We start from the raw sequence: 15,768 nt of genomic DNA on the forward strand, positions 1-15,768 counted from the left end.
GTCTAAATTTTACCATGCTCTTACATCTCTACCCTGAATATCTGTCTTATTCCTTTTATCTCATCGGAAGATAAGACCTGAGTCACCCTTGGGAGGTCCCATGGGAACTCCTGGGCCAAGAAGAGATGGAGCATAGAGAGCCAGAAGAAGCTCTGTGGACTGCAGACACATAGGAAAAAGAAACAGAGACAGGCAGGTTTCCTTGAGCTGCTGTGAGCTCCACCCAGTTCGAGCTTCCCAGCGGCTTTATTTACCTACTTAAGCCTCAGTGATGGCGGGCGCCCCTCCCCCAGCCTCGCTGCTGCCTTGCGGTTAGATTGCCACAGACTGCTGTGTTAGCAAGGAGGGAGGCTCCGTGGGCGTGGGACCCTCCCGGCCAGGTGTGGGATATAATCTCCGGTGTGCCGGTGTTACAGCGCAGTATTGGGGTGGGAGTTACCCGATTTTCCAGGTGTTGTGTGTCTCAGTTCCCCTGGCTAGGAAAAGGGACTCCCTTCCCCCTCGCGCTTCCCAGGTGAGGCGATGCCTCGCCCTGCTTCAGCTCTCGCTGGTCGGGCTGCAGCAGCTGACCAGCACCGATTGTCCGGCACTCCCGAGTGAGATGACCCCAGTACCTCAGTTGAAAATGCAGAAATCACCGGTCTTCTGTGTCGCTCGCGCTGGGAGATGGAGACTGAAGCTGTTCCTATTCGGCCATCTTGCTCCCAATAATTAGTTTAAATTATGATGTCTTTATGCTGTTGTCGATATCACCAATTACCACCACGTTGCTTAGGAATCCTCAGTCCTGCATCTTCCCCTTACCTTGAGCTATAAGCAGCCTCTATCAAAGTGGCACAATTCCTCCAACATCTTTCTTCAGGACCCACAAACTACTGCTTCACATCTCCTCTTCTCTCCACCACCTCAAGTTTCAGTCCTTGAAGCACTTTTCTTCTCTGTCCACACTCACTCCCCACATTATGTCATAGAGTTAACTGGTTTGAAACACCATCTCTATACTGATTACACTCTTGCAGTTACACCTGCTGTCCACACTTTTCCTCTGAACTTCAGGTTCACATGTCCACCTGCTGACTCGACGTCTTCACTTGTCTATATTCCAGACATTACAAAATTAACCTGACCAAGAATGAATCCCTTTTCTTCCTCCCAAAATCTGCTCTTCCAATCATCCTTTTCATCTTGGTTGATGGCAACGTCATCTTTTATCAGCTGCACAGATCAAAATCCTTGGAAGCGTCCTTATACCTCTTTCTCTGGCACATCACTCTCAAGTCACCAGTAAGTCCCAGTAAACCTACTTTCCAAATACAGCCAGAACTCAGCCATGTGAGCACTTCTCATGGCCATCTCTGCTGATCCAAGCCACCACCATTGCACTGGTCCTTCCCTTGTCCCCTGTAACTGATTTTCAAAACAGAAGCCAGAGAGTTCCTTTCAAATTACTCCTCTCCTCAAACCTCTGCTTTACCCAACAAACGCCAAATTGCTTACAATGAACAAGAAGACCCTCTGGGGGTGTGCCACCCCTTACCTCTCTGATTTACATCCTGCTACAACTCAGTCTTAACTCCACAACACGTGCACTTTTGTCTTTCCTGTTGCTTGGCCTCCCGAGCCTGCTCCCACCTCAAGGTGTTGCACCAACTGTTTACCCTCTCTTGCATTTTCTTCCTCCAGGTGTCTGTGTTTCACTCCCTCACTTTCTTAATGAGGTCTGTTCTCCCCGACCCTTTGACCAACTAATCCTGTGCTCCCAATCTTCCTAACTCTGCTTAATTTTTTTTCCTCCATGGCATTTATAACTTGCAACACATTGAATACCTGACTTAAACATCATGTATATTTCCTGTTTTGTTCATTTATGTTTCCCCTAGGAGATCCTCAATAAATACATATTGAATTAAAAATAAATGAATGGTCGGCCGGGCGCGGTGGCTCAAGCCTGTAATCCCAGCAGTTTGGGAGGCCGAGAAGGGCGGATCACGAGGTCAGGAGATCGAGACCATCCTGGCGAACACGGTGAAACCCCGTCTCTACTAAAAAAATACAAAAAACTAGCCAGGTGAGGTGGCGGGCACCTGTAGTTCCAGCTACTTGGGAGGCTGAGGCAGGAGAACGGCGTAAACCCGGGAGGCGGAGCTTGCAGTGAGCTGAGATCCGGCCACTGCACTCCAGCCTGGGCGACAGAGCGAGACTCCGTCTCAAAAATAAATAAATAAATAAATAAATAAATAAATAAATAAATAAATAAATAAATGGTCTATGGTTGAGTTTATATGAGGATCAAGTTTCTCTCCAAATGTATGTTTACTGAAGTCAAATCCTTTTTTTAATTTTTATAATAGATATGAGAAAATTTTTATAATAAGTTAAAAATCTATGAAGTAATTTACATACTGAGTTTGTTCTCATTTTATGTGAAAAAAATCACAAAATTGTATTTACTCATCAACTACCACTTTGTAAAGCTATACATGGGAGAAAGTCTAATAAGGAACATAGAACATTTAATCAGCTTTGTTGTATTAAAGGAGTGAGTTTATGAATTACATTTTTTATTATTCTTAAACTTCCTGTAACAGTGTAATATTGTTTGGGTAATTACAGTGCATTTTAAAATGCATTTTGCTGAAACATTTTAATTTTAAAGAAATTGCTCTGATTTTAAAATATTGCCCTTATAAGCAGCTAAGTGTACATGAAAACATCATTCAATGGAAAATAATAAAAGAAGACATGGAAATAATATAAGTACTGAGAGAGTTGTACAATTTCAGAATGCTTTGAATCAATCAAATTTCGAAGTTGATCTATCATTATACTGGAAGTTTGACACTCAATCAGTGTCAACCTTGCCAATTACAAAGAACTCTTCGTTGGAATTTTGGTTTCTAAGGGTCACACTTTTTGGAATATAATATTTTGTCTCTTAAATAGTCTGTATCTACTACTAATAAATAGTAGCTGGGTATCCATATTATGTAACACAAGGGAAATGAAATTGTACATTTTTTTAGGTAATTCTGGGAAATTTTTACATAACTTTAGATAAATCTCCTGGTAATTCTGAAATACCATTGTGGTTGAAAATGGGCTATATTGGAAGGTTTGATTGCTTTAAAAAAAAATTAAACTCCCACCTCTCTTCCAAGTTGCTGCAAGATGAAATGCTCCTTTCTTTGTCTACCTTGTCCTCCCCTTCTCTGAAGAAGGAAATTCTACCATAGGGCCCGGGAACCTGAGCAACTGTGTTACTTATTTTAGATCCTTGGTCATTCTAGATTTTCTCAGGTTCAGCGAGAGAATATCTATGCCCACCAGATTACATAAGAAGTATGAGATGAGGTTTGGGAAATAGGATAAAGACTTATAAACTGGAATTCAGGATGTGGTTTATGGAAAGTCTTAAGGTAAATGAGCATATCTCAACTCAGGGACAGACAAGTCTTAGCAGCTCTCCTCTTATCAAACAAATCTTATTTCCATTTTCTTTCCATTTTTCTGTGCTCAAGACATGATTAGCTAACTGCAGAGACATGCCAAAGACAATCAAAGCCTTTTTTATGTGAATATCAGATTTCAGAATGTTTTCATCATAAGGGTGAAACTAGAAATCAAAGGTGAGTGAATTAGCCCTGGATCTGACCCGGCGACCAGAGGCACGAACCACCACTGGTGGATTGAGATAAGGGGAGGATGAAAGTGGCAGCAAACAGCCTGAAGACAAAGAAAATGGAAAAACCAAAAGGAGCCACGTTTACATTAGACCTCCAATTTCCTGAAAATACTCCCTTAATGAAAGCAGGAGCCAAACCCACTTTAAGTAATTCATTTGGTTTCTATGACTGAGGAATGTGTTAGTTTCAAAAATCTTCATGTAGATTATTTTTGAAAAGGTTGTTCACTTTGCATAGGGGCTAGTTTTCTAGATAATTCCTCTAAAGGGTGATTTTTCCGGTGTCTTAAGAGTTTGTGTGTACGTTTGTGATCTGGCACAGACTACTCAGGGAGCATAAAGCAGCTCAGATTTCCAGAAACCACTACTCAAGAAAAAAAGGTGAAATGAAAAGAAAGTAATTTTGAACATTACAACCCCAAATCAAACAAGGTTTGGCTCCAGAAGTAAAAAACGATGAGGGAATTCCCCACTAAAGTCTAGGTCTTTACCCATAAGTTCACTGTTCCTAAAGAGTCATGAAATCCAAGAAAACTTGTCCTCAGCATGGGCATCAAGAGACTCTGATTTTCTTTATAGTTTGAGGTCTCTGCTCAGATGGTGAATCAAAGACATTCAGCTATAGTGTGGGGTTCTTTCAGCCAAGCTTGCAGCAAAAGGTACGTGATATTTTCTGATCGTAACACCCCAGACTGAAGAGGAATTACAGCAATGCTGACTGGTCCTGTGGGTGGACAGGGAGAGTGGGGATTGGGGAGGATGATCAGCAACCCCAGGGGCATCGACATCATCCCATTCCTTTCCCCCATGGCATACACCCCCATTCATGGAGCCTCAGTTGGGTGGCAGTGGGGCTGAGAGGGCAGAGGCCCCATTACTCAATGACTCTGACCTCAGACACTCCCTCACACTTTGACTGCAAGGCTCCCGAGAGGAAGGCATAGGATGTGTGGAATCCTAATTAGGGGGAAAATGTCAGACTGGTAGTACCAAGGGAAAGCAAAGAGAGAAAGCAGGTAAACTCTAAGTCTGCCTTTCTTCATGGCCCACATGAGCTCTTCTGAGCAAATAACTCACAATCTTCCTGCACCCAACTATCACCAAACACCTGCAAGTTAGCTCACTACAACCTTGGCATTATCAGTACTGCACATAGCACCCTGGAGCCCAGGAACTATCCTATAAGTATCCAGCAAGCCTTTGTTTCTTTGCAGTCAGCTCCTCTCTGGCTGTGCTGCCCGTTGCAACCTTGTAATGTATTTTCATACTTTCTCTAATAAATCTGCCTTTCTTTATCTACAACTGTCTTAGTAAATTATTTTACGCCTGTACTACCAGCCCAGATAGCTGTCGGTCACCTATGACAGGGAAGTATTCGTTCCAATCATAGAATGAGCTCAAAATTGGCCCCTCATATCCACACTTAAGTCATGTTTAACTAAGTTGTCACAGACAAAAGTGGTCTTAGATAGGATCTGCAATTGTTGAAATTAAAGACTACCCACCCACCTGATAAGTTATCAAGTCTTCTCTAAATCTCAGTTACATCTTGGTGGACACCATCTTTATTCTGTGTTTTTCCATTAGGACAGCATCCCCTTCTACCCAGGGCTCAGTCACACCCAACTCCAGAGCCAATCCCACAGACTCAGCCCAGTCACACACATGCCCAGGTTTAGTCTTGCTGTAGGGAGCCTGGGGCCCTCGTCAGCGTTGGTTGGAAGTATAGGATCGGAGTCAGCAAGGACTTGGTTTCATCCCTACTTCACAGCACTATCATCATAAGAATGGCAGGATATGGTGTGTGGAAAGTGCTTGGCTCAGGGTCTGGCACATAGTCTCAGTAAATGTTGATTGCTGCTGCCGCTATGTTATTCCAAGTGTACTAAGGACAAATACAACCCAGACAAGTTGGAGCCATCCTACCCTTGGCCCACAATATTTTAAAGCGGTTTATGTCATCACCCCATTTCTCCATTCTCCTCTGTGTCTGAGCCAAGGCCTCAGCCCCTATTCAGAATCCAGATGCCCTGCCTAGCTAGCCTTTTCCTTTTTCTCTTGGAACTGGACCCTTGGTTGCTGTTAGATTTTTGTTCTAGCACCAGAGGGATCTTTTCCACCAACCTGTAGTAGGACCCTACTGCACATGCACACACATGAGTGCACACACACACACACTCGTGCACACACGCATGCATACTCCCACAATGTTGGCATCACCAGTGTTGGAAGACTGTATCCTCCCAACCAGACTTCATTTGGCCTTAGACATGGATGTCAGCCTGGCTCAAAGTCATCACCCGAATCCTTGGGGGCTCTCCTTTGCGGCTGTCTGCCTCTGCACTTTCAGAAAACCAGGAAGTATGGAGGGATGGGCAGAGAAATATAAACCCTTGTGATTATAGGACAGGTATTTTAAAGGACATAGATGAAGAGAGTTCTCCTAGAGGAAAAACAGGTGTCTGAAAACCGAAGACACTCCAGATATACTTGAGCTATGCGGCCACATCTCCAAACACAGAGGCACCCAAGTGGAAAAGTAACTTGGAATCAATCTCCTCACCTAAACAATGCATTCAAGAGCAGACAGAACCCCAGGTCCTGCTGGGGATCCTGTAACATTCACATCAGCAGTCCCAGCAGTCTATCTACAGGGCACAGAGATCAAAGTTCCCTGAGTGGGGAAGGAAAAAATTAAGGACAATGATGAGGTCTGACAACATTAAGTGTTGAGTGCTGTCTGAGTAATACACTAAACGCTTACACCCGTTTAACCTTCAGAAACCACACTCTGATCATGATGTTAGTACTAATATGCTAGTGACCTCTTTGTAAGCAAGGAACCCAAGATTTAAAGACGTAGATGAGTTGCCTAATGTCATGTAACAAGTAAGTGTAACAGCAGGGATTAAATGCAGATCTGCATTAGTCCAGAGCCTTCTGTCTCCAACACTATGCATGGAATAGCCAAAATGAGATAATCATGTCCATAATGGTATTCAGGAACGATGGCACGTGAAGAGTTTGGCCTCAGAATCTGGCAGGAGAATGGTTATAGCCAGACAGAAATATGCCTCCCACTTTCTTATGCCTGGAAGAAATGATAAGGAAAAACTGACACTCAGTGGATAAAGCTTTGGGGGCCAGTTCTGCCATGTCGACCTCTGCAACCCTCTGTTGAGTAGCCTTCAGAGAAAAGAAGAATGGAGCCACCAAGCAGAGGATCAAAGCAGGCACCCGCAACAAACTCAAAGTTACATCAGTCATTCACTCCCCACCCCTCTGGAAACAATGGCCCTCACTCAAGAGGGCCTTCTCATATCTGCATATCCACCCCCCTCATGTCCCTTCTCTATTTCCTTCTTGCAGATGGCTACAACCCTGCTTCCTCACCCCTTTGGTCAGCAGCTTCTTGCTTCATTCGTTTTGTTTTTTTCCTTTGTCTCCATCTGAGTAGATTACACTGCTGGATTTTGTGGACTTCAGAAAGAATAACTCTGGAATATGAGCACTCTATGTGTACACTGCAAAGCCCCCATCCTGTCTTACCCTCAACCACGTCTTTTCCAACACATTAGACCAAAGTCCCGTATTACACAAATAAGATTTCAAGGGATTTCATCCATCTGTACCATGATTTTCCCATGGGTAATACTACTTTTCTCACAAGCAAAATTGATAACAATGATTATTATCAACCTAAATTTTGTTCCCTTTGAGATAAAAGTACTTTTGAAAAACACCCCAAAGGCACTTACCCTCATTGGGTTGTACCTGAGTTCTTTCTTCCTCAACTTTCTGTGCACAGTCTCATAACTCGGGAAGCCAATTTCTCTAACAACTTTAGAGCTTTACTAAGTGCAACAGCCATCCTCTATTTAAAAACCTCCCATTTTCTTTATCAGTTCAGAGACAGGAACTAGGTTACTGATAAGCTGAACCCAATGATCACACTGTTAACAAATGTTAACTGCAGTTTTCACCACATTCTCCTCTACTTGAAAGATCTTTGATGAAGTTCTATTTCCAATTTTTACCTTATCTCTATAGATGGTTACATTTTGTCTTAACTATATTTTGCCTTCCTCACAAGTGACTTTCTCAGCAAAACCTCCCCAACTCCATGTAGGTGGCAGGTCACTCAATTCCCTTAAAGCAAGTTGGTAGTCGGAACTTCCCTATGGTCACATTTCTAAGAACAACAATGTCCATTTCTGCAGCAAGTTGTTTACTTGTTGTTTTTTTGTTTGTTTCTGTTTTTTTTTTGGGGGGGGGGGCAGAGCCTCTCTCTGTCGCCCAGGCTGGAGTGCGTGGTGCAATATCAGCTCACTCTGCAGCAAGTCTTATAACTGATGCCTCACTAGCAATGTTTTTGAAAACTTTGACACATGTTGTGTGCTTAAGTGTACACCGGACTCTGTGTGCAGTAATTTGGTATGTGCTATCCCATGCAATACTCAGAAGCTGACAGGAGCCTCAGAGAGGCGAATTACATTACCCAAGGTAGCAGCCAGTACAAGGGAAATCCAGGATCCAAAGTGTCTATACCTGGGCTTTTTCCACGTGCCCCAGATGGCCTATCTCAGGTGGTTGTAATAGAGATTTATGGACATGAGATGCAATTATTAGAATTCTGGATAAACTAACCTCCATTATCTATGCAATTTTTAAAAATATGGGTGACTTTCAAATAATCAGGATGTGCCATCTGCCAGAGTCCTCCCTAATATAGTAGAGCATGAGATTTAGGGAGAGAATAGCCTAGTTTTCCTCTTCCCAGCTGCTTGTCTTTGGGTAAATTCTCTAACCTCTCTGTCTTGTGTGAAGGGCATTGTTGTCAATATTAAATCAATAACCTATGGAGGGTGTCATCCATATTAATGAACACTGGTGATTTTCTGCTCTATCATATACCATCCTATCACACCCAGCACAATTGTGTTTAAAATAAAAACAAACCTTCCGGCCAGGCGTGGTAGCTGACACTGTAATCCCAACAGCCTGGCCAACATGGTGAAACCCTGTCTCTACTAAAATACAAAACATAGGTGGGTGTGATGACGCACGCCTGTAACCCCAGTTACTCAGGAGGCTAAGGCACTAGAATTGCTTGAACCCGGGAGGCAAAGGTTGCAGTGAGCCAAGATTGCACCACTGTGCTCCAGCCCGGACGACAGAGTGAGACTCTGTCTCAAAAGGAAAAAAAAAAAACCTTCAAAATGTATTTGAAAAGATGGAATGATTCATAATATGTACCATATCTAAAGATCATGTTTATGTCAAGAGACTAACAAAACCTGGGTAGCACCTGACCTTCAATCTTCAACATCTGAAGCTCATTTTGGTTTGGGTGCAGAGCTAAGATGTCTTCTCTGTGTGAATACAACCTCACCCCCCAACCCCCACCTCAACACACAGACAAATGAACAGCTGTGTATACTCTCCAATTTTTGTGGATTTGTGTCAAGACCCTCGTCCCACCAAGTGAGCTAGATCACCTCTTCTCCTTACTTAGGGTCGCCATACATAAAAGATGAAAATCTACATCAAGGAGATAATGGTAGACTCATTTGCATACTATGCAGTCTTTAGCTGGATTATGACTTCATAAGGTCATCAATCATTTATTCTCCACTGCTAGAGAACTGGAGAAAATATACCTAAATAATACACAAAACAGTACTCATTGATGTCCCCAACATTGTGTCAGGCACTGTGAGAGGTGCAAGAGAAGATAAGACTCATTGCTGACCACAAGGAACTAAAATAAAGACCATGGGAAAAGAGGGGTGGGGACAGGGATGTAGGATTTTACAAATCTGCAAATTTAAGATTTTTTTTTTTTTTTTTTGAGACGGAGTTTCACTCTTGTTGCCCAGGCTGGAGTGCAATGGCACGATCTCAGCCTACGGCAACCTCCGCCTCCCGGGTTCAAGTGATTCTCCTGCGTCAGCCTCCCTAGTACCTGGTATTACAGGCACCTGCCACCATACCTGGCTAATTTTGTATTTTTAGTAGAGATGGAGTTTCTCCATATTGGTCAGGTTGGTCTCAAACTCCCGACCTCAGATGATTCCCCCACCTCAGCCTCCCAAAGTGCCAGGATTACAGGCATGAGCCACGGCCCTCGGCCTCAAGATTTGAATTATACAGAAATTTATAGCAGTTAGAATATTTTTAAAACTATGATATGTTATCAAGAGACTATAAAGTAGTCTTTACTCAGGAGTATAACTTTTTGGCCTGGCACAGTGGCTCCTGTCACTTTGGGAGGCCAAGGCAGGAGGATTTCTTGAGGCTAGGAGTTTGAGACCAGCCTGGGCAACACAGTGAGATTTTGTCTCTACACAAAAGTTTTTAAATAGAGTGGAACTCAAAAAAAGTTTTCTAGCATGGTTGAGCTACAGTTCTATCCTAGTTCCAGATCTCTTAATATCCTTCACATCACATGACTATCATGGCAGCAGTATTTAGAAACTTGCACCACATCCGCTGTGGAACTTATCCTTCAGTCTCTATCATTGGCATTTACATACTTGATTGTCATCAAAATGAATAATGCCATTTTCAGTGCTTCCATAAATAGTTATCAAATTCAGGGAGACCAACATCCATCAAGGTCCTCCTGAGTTAGAGATAAAGAAGGCCACATCTGAATGCAGATATGAGGGCCCGAGCAGCCATGGGTAGCTTGAGGAAGTTTCTCTTGAATGATCCCTCTATGCCAGGGCTCTGCAAAATGTGGAATTTGGACTCCTGCTGCTGTACCCACCTGGCAGGGAGAGACTAGGCAAGCCTGTTAGGGGCCAAGTCCTGCCCCGCTGTGAGGATCGCTCCCCAGGGGTGGAGATCTTTAATGGTGCACCCTAAGCATGGTTTGCTTGCAGGCCATGACACCTCTTGGAGGTAACTCTCCTTAATGAAAGTGCCCCAGAACCAACAAAGGCAGCTCTCTAAGGAGGGCAGAACAACATCTGTGACAATTCACCAATCAGTGACCTGAAAGGAAAGATCAAAGTTGGCCAAACTTATTTGTCTGAAATGAGAATAACATACAGTGCTCCTGGAGAAGCAGAAAAGTGGAGTTTGGGCACACACATGAGTGCTCAAGTGCTTGTTTTGTGTGCACATGCAGGGTTGTGTCCACATGGAAAGGACATCTGAGCTCTGCACCCAAACCAAATGAGTTTTCGTAATGTTGAAAATTGCCCTAAATTGGCAAAAACAAGAGGTTAGCTAGTCTTCCTTGCACTTTGAAGAAACAGGTTCAGATCCAATACGAATTCCACAGCTTATGATAACCCAGAGTCCCCTCATGACATCTGCTGATTTCTGGGGCTCCTTTTCTCCGAGATCCTGTGTCTCTAGCTGCAGGAATATCATCTTTGTTCCGCTCAGCATCAGCCCAAAACTCAGTCCCCTCTCCAGTTTGCAAAAGAAATCCATTTACACCAAACATTTCTAAAATATGGTGTACCTAGCTAAAGATTCACACATCACATGGAAGACCTTATGGCCTCCTACCATCCACCAGGTCCTCTTCCTCCTCTCCTCTCCCCTGCTCATCACCCCTCTTCCCTTCTTTCCAGTGCTTGTCGCTGGATGGGCTCAGCCCAAATTCACCAAGGTACTAGGCAGCTAGAAAGCTTTATCTCTTTTAGAAAGAAGGCAGATTGGCTGGGTGTGGTGGCTTATGCCTGTAATCCCAGCACTTTGGGAAGCCAAGATGCATGGATCACCTGAGGTCAGGAGTTCAAGACCAGCCTGACCAACATGGTAAAATCCCGTCTTTACTAAAAATACAAAAATGAGCCAGGAGTGGTGGCAGACACCTGTAATCCCAGCTACTCAGGAGGCTGAAGCAGGAGAATCGCTTGAACCTGGGAGATGAAGGTTGCAATGAGCCGAAATCCTACCATTGCACTCCAGCCTGGGCGACAAGAGTGAAACTCTGTCTCAAAAAAAAAAAAAAAAAAAAAAAAAAAAATTTAAAAAAAGAAAGAAAAGAAAAGAAAAAGAAAAAGAAAGAAAGAAGGAAGATATAGATGGCAAATCCATTTTTCTATGTCACATTCACCTTTGCTTCACCTTCATGTCTGCATGAGTACCCTTTCCCTCACTTCTAGAACATTCCCTCTTCTTACTTGGTTGCTTTAACCCATTAAATATGTTGTCTAGTAAAACCTACTCCTTTACTCTCTTGAGGAGCATAGACTTTTTTAAAAAGTAGAAAAGTCATAAATACAAATGTCTGAATGGCTTATACAGGAATTCCAGCATCTATGAAAGAAACAAAACTGAAGTAGAATTCGTTTTAACCCAGAAAATTCTAATCAAACCTAATACATAGCCAGAAACTTTACCCTCTCTTAAGATTAGCCCTGTGTGTCTTTACCACACCCCTCACTCAGAATGCTTGTTTTCATGAGATTTAACAGGAAGCAAAAACTCAACCTTATTTTATGGTTACACCATAATATGTGCATTCAGATCTTTCGTGATTCGATAATGGGTAAAAAATCTTCCTGTGTTCAGAAATTAAATTGGCTGTTTTTTATTTTCCTGAGGCAGTTAGCCTTAATGATTGGCTCTTATTTGTCTGAATATGAACTGTAGGGATCAAAGACTTTGCTGTATTCATTCTCTTTCTTGTCCACTCTTTGAGAAATTAAAAATTACAACAAGGCACAAAAGCTAGTGTGTTTCACTCTTCCCCCTTACTCCTATTCCAAAGTTCAGAAAAAGTCTATGTTTAGTTGAGAGTTAACAGAGGTGCTTGATTTTGGGTTTGTAGAATAGAAGTTATGTTAAAACCATATGTTCACCTGGAAGAAAAAAAATAATTTTGGTAAAAAATTAGATTTTTATATTCTCTCTCTCTCTCTCTCACACACACACACACATGCACACACACACACACACACACACACACACACACACTTGTCCCTTCCTTCCTTATCCGTCTTTTGCTCACTAAGCAAAAAAAAAAAAAACAGGTTTACTCAATGGTTTCTATAAAACACATTTAGATATTTTCACATTTTAACAGGGTTCACGTGTCCTCCACCAGCCTTGAATAGTTTAAGCAAAAGAATGAGCAACTGGGTAGCTAGAAATTGTGAGTTGTCAACAAAAAGTACCTTTAATAGCTGTGGCAGGTAGCCTCCAAGATGGGCCCCATGATCTCTGCATCCTGGTGTTTACATCCTTGTGTAGTCTTTTCTCCCACTGTACCAGGTCAGGTCTTTGTCATCAATATAATACGGAATAAGTGATCACATGCCATTTCCAAGATTAGGTTATAAAAGGCATCCTGTGGTCATCTGAGACGCTCTCTCTTGAATCACCCCCTCTGAGAGAAGCCATCTCGAAGGCAGCCCCAGAGAGTGCTCCACATGGACAGGTCCTGAAGCCTCCTGCCAACAGCCACATGAGTGAGCCTAGCAGCAAGTCCTTCAGTTGCAGTCGAGTCTTCAGAGATGACAAAGTGTAGTCAACAGCTTGACCACAACTTCATGAGCAACCCCAAGGCAGAACCACCAAGCTAGGTCACTGTCAGATTTCTGACCCTCAGGAACCATGTGAGATAATAAAGGTTTACTGTTTAAGCTGCTAAATTTTAGAGTAATTTGTTATGGCACAACAGATCCCTAATAGCTGATAGAAAATGAACTTATACTATATTCTTTGTGGATCTAACAACAAATACGTAGAAGTCAGGGGTACTTGCTAGTAAGAAATGACTTGATCTCCATGGTTTTTTTTTTTTTTTTTTTTTTTTTTGGTACTCTATTTCCCTTACAAAGTAGTCAAAAATTCAACTGTTACTCCTACTCAGAAGGCCTTTTAGTGTCTGTGATGTCAGGAAGCCATTTCTCTTATAACTCTGGAGTTTCTGTTATCAGAGGAAACGTCCGGTCTTACAGATTGTTCCACAGATATTAAAAGCACCCTTTTCCTAGTCTGATCACATAAAGTCTCTCCCTTCTACATGCTCATTCTATTTATTCAACAGATTTTATTCATGGATCAGAAGGAAACACATTTGTTTTGTCAAGAAAGCAACATTTCACCATAACGCCCTCACAATCGGGGGTCTTCCCCAAGTGACTACTGGTCAGCAGTAGCGTCTGAGAGACCTCAGGGAGACAGATCTCTATGAACCCTGAGGGGACACTCAGCATCCTTCAGGCAATAGCAGTTGTGATAGCAAAGGCAAGCATTTGTGAGAACAGTGGGTGAAGGACCCCTTGGGCAGCAGCCCATGCTTTGTGCAGACAGTCTTCTCTTTGATCAGAAATGTTCCGATGATGCAATGCCTTCCTGCTGTAGTGGCTCTTGTGCCCTGAAATCTCAAACAAGCACTTTGCCTTATGACACGGTAAGAACATAAAAGGAAAATCTGATCTGTAGGTTACGTTCTCAGTATTTTCCCTGTGTCGCAGCTTTCATGCTTTGGTGTCTCAAATACCCTCTCTGCTTCTCCCATTGTAAGAATGTGAGAGGAAAGGCTGATCTGTAGATCGTGTTCTCACTCTTTTCTCCTGTTGAAATGTTGAAATAAATGTCAACATTTTCCTTCATGGCTGTATTTCTTCTAAAACCTAGAACTCTAGAAACTTCTATCTGGGGCTGGTAAAAAATTAAAGATGTCCTTTGTTTTGCTTAAATTACCCAGTCCTATCAATATGCATCACAGAATGCCCTCTGAGGTCAAGTCCAGATATTGTGACGCATTACAAGAAAATTTAGAGTTAGGAGGGAAAGGAGATTAGGAAAGGAGGAAAAAAGGTGATTTCACAGGGACCACAGGCATGCATTTTCAGGAAGGATTTTAGTCATCCACTTAAAATTGTTTTGCTTCAAAGTTGTGTACAGTTCTCTAGAAATTGATGACACATTTTTTAAAGCAATAGTTTATTTGCCAATGTACTTGTGTAATATGTAACACATAACATCTAACAGGCACTGCCCTTCGGTCTGAAGCACACAGCACCAGAGTCATGGGGCACAAAAGTCACTTAAAAATTATTGATTTATATCAGTAATGCACAGTTAATGAGTTTTGAAATGTATAAAACACTACAAATGAAAAAATTCTCATACCCTAATACTCAGAGATAATTATAGTCTAACATACCCACATATTTTCTGCTGGCCTTATTGCTTAGAGAGTATGCGGATACAATTGTGCAAGATATATATATAAAACTATGTACAAATATTATATATACACAACAGAAAATGCAAAACTTCCCAAGAGACACAAAAGAAAACAAGTGAATAAAGAGTCATGTCACGCTTCTAGAGAAGACTCAGTAATAAGATTCATAATGAACTGTTTTGGAAGTTGACAAAATAATTCTAAAATTAAAGTGAAGAATAAAGGAAAATAGCAAAGCTAACTTCTCAGTAAGTGCCTGTGTGTGCCACACACAGGTTCCACCCACACAATCATCATAATAAACTTCTAATATAGGGACTACATTATAGGGACCCTTACTTTACAGATAAGAAAACTGAGCCATGTCGAAGTGAATAAATTTGCTGGGTCACACTGCCAGGCAGCTAAGAAGCTGGGATTTGAACCCAGGCACAATCAAAGTGAAGCCTGCACTATTATCCAAAATCTGCATTGCTTCTCAATTTTCCAGAAATACATAAGATTAGTCAGGAAAATATGAAAAATAGTAAAAGGTTAGGAGAACGGATGATTTCTCCTTGAGCCTACTGTTGTCCTACAGATATTCCTCTGTGGATATTCCTACAGATACTCTCTTTTGAGCCTACTGTTGTCCAATAAAGTTTCAGTAATTAAAATAATATAGAACAGCCACAGGAGGAGACAGATGACTTACAAGAACAGAATAAAAGATCTAGAAACCAATGGAGCATTAATAGGAATTTATCACAAGATTATCAATATGATGAAAAAAGTCAGTATATCAAACCTGAGAGAAAGAATAGGTTTTAAATAAATGGTGTTATGACCATTTTATATTTAATTGAAGCATTACAAATGGTTTAATATTATCATAATAAAATATAAACATATAAAAATAAGCAGTAAGAAATTTTAATCAGTA

General features: G+C 41.9%; 1 protein-coding gene across 5 annotated transcripts in view; it reads right to left on the reverse strand.

The window, feature by feature from the left end:
• The window catches only part of IL1RL1 (interleukin 1 receptor like 1), an 83,009-nt gene that overhangs the window by 20,777 nt on the left and 46,464 nt on the right, over window positions 1-15,768 (reverse strand). For 2 of the 5 annotated variants that reach the window (XM_023211336.1, XM_023211332.1), the window contains exon 1: window positions 7,441-7,567. The exons of 2 other annotated variants lie outside the window; for them this stretch is intronic. The gene's annotated coding sequence lies outside the window, so the exon portion shown is untranslated. Of the gene's footprint in view, window positions 1-7,440; window positions 7,568-12,822; window positions 13,379-15,768 lie in introns of those variants that run through there. One more of the 5 variants, XM_023211334.2, reaches the window with a different exon arrangement.

Source organism: Piliocolobus tephrosceles, chromosome 15 (genome assembly GCF_002776525.5).
Source record: "Piliocolobus tephrosceles isolate RC106 chromosome 15, ASM277652v3, whole genome shotgun sequence".
NCBI classification, from domain to species: Eukaryota; Metazoa; Chordata; class Mammalia; order Primates; family Cercopithecidae; genus Piliocolobus; species Piliocolobus tephrosceles.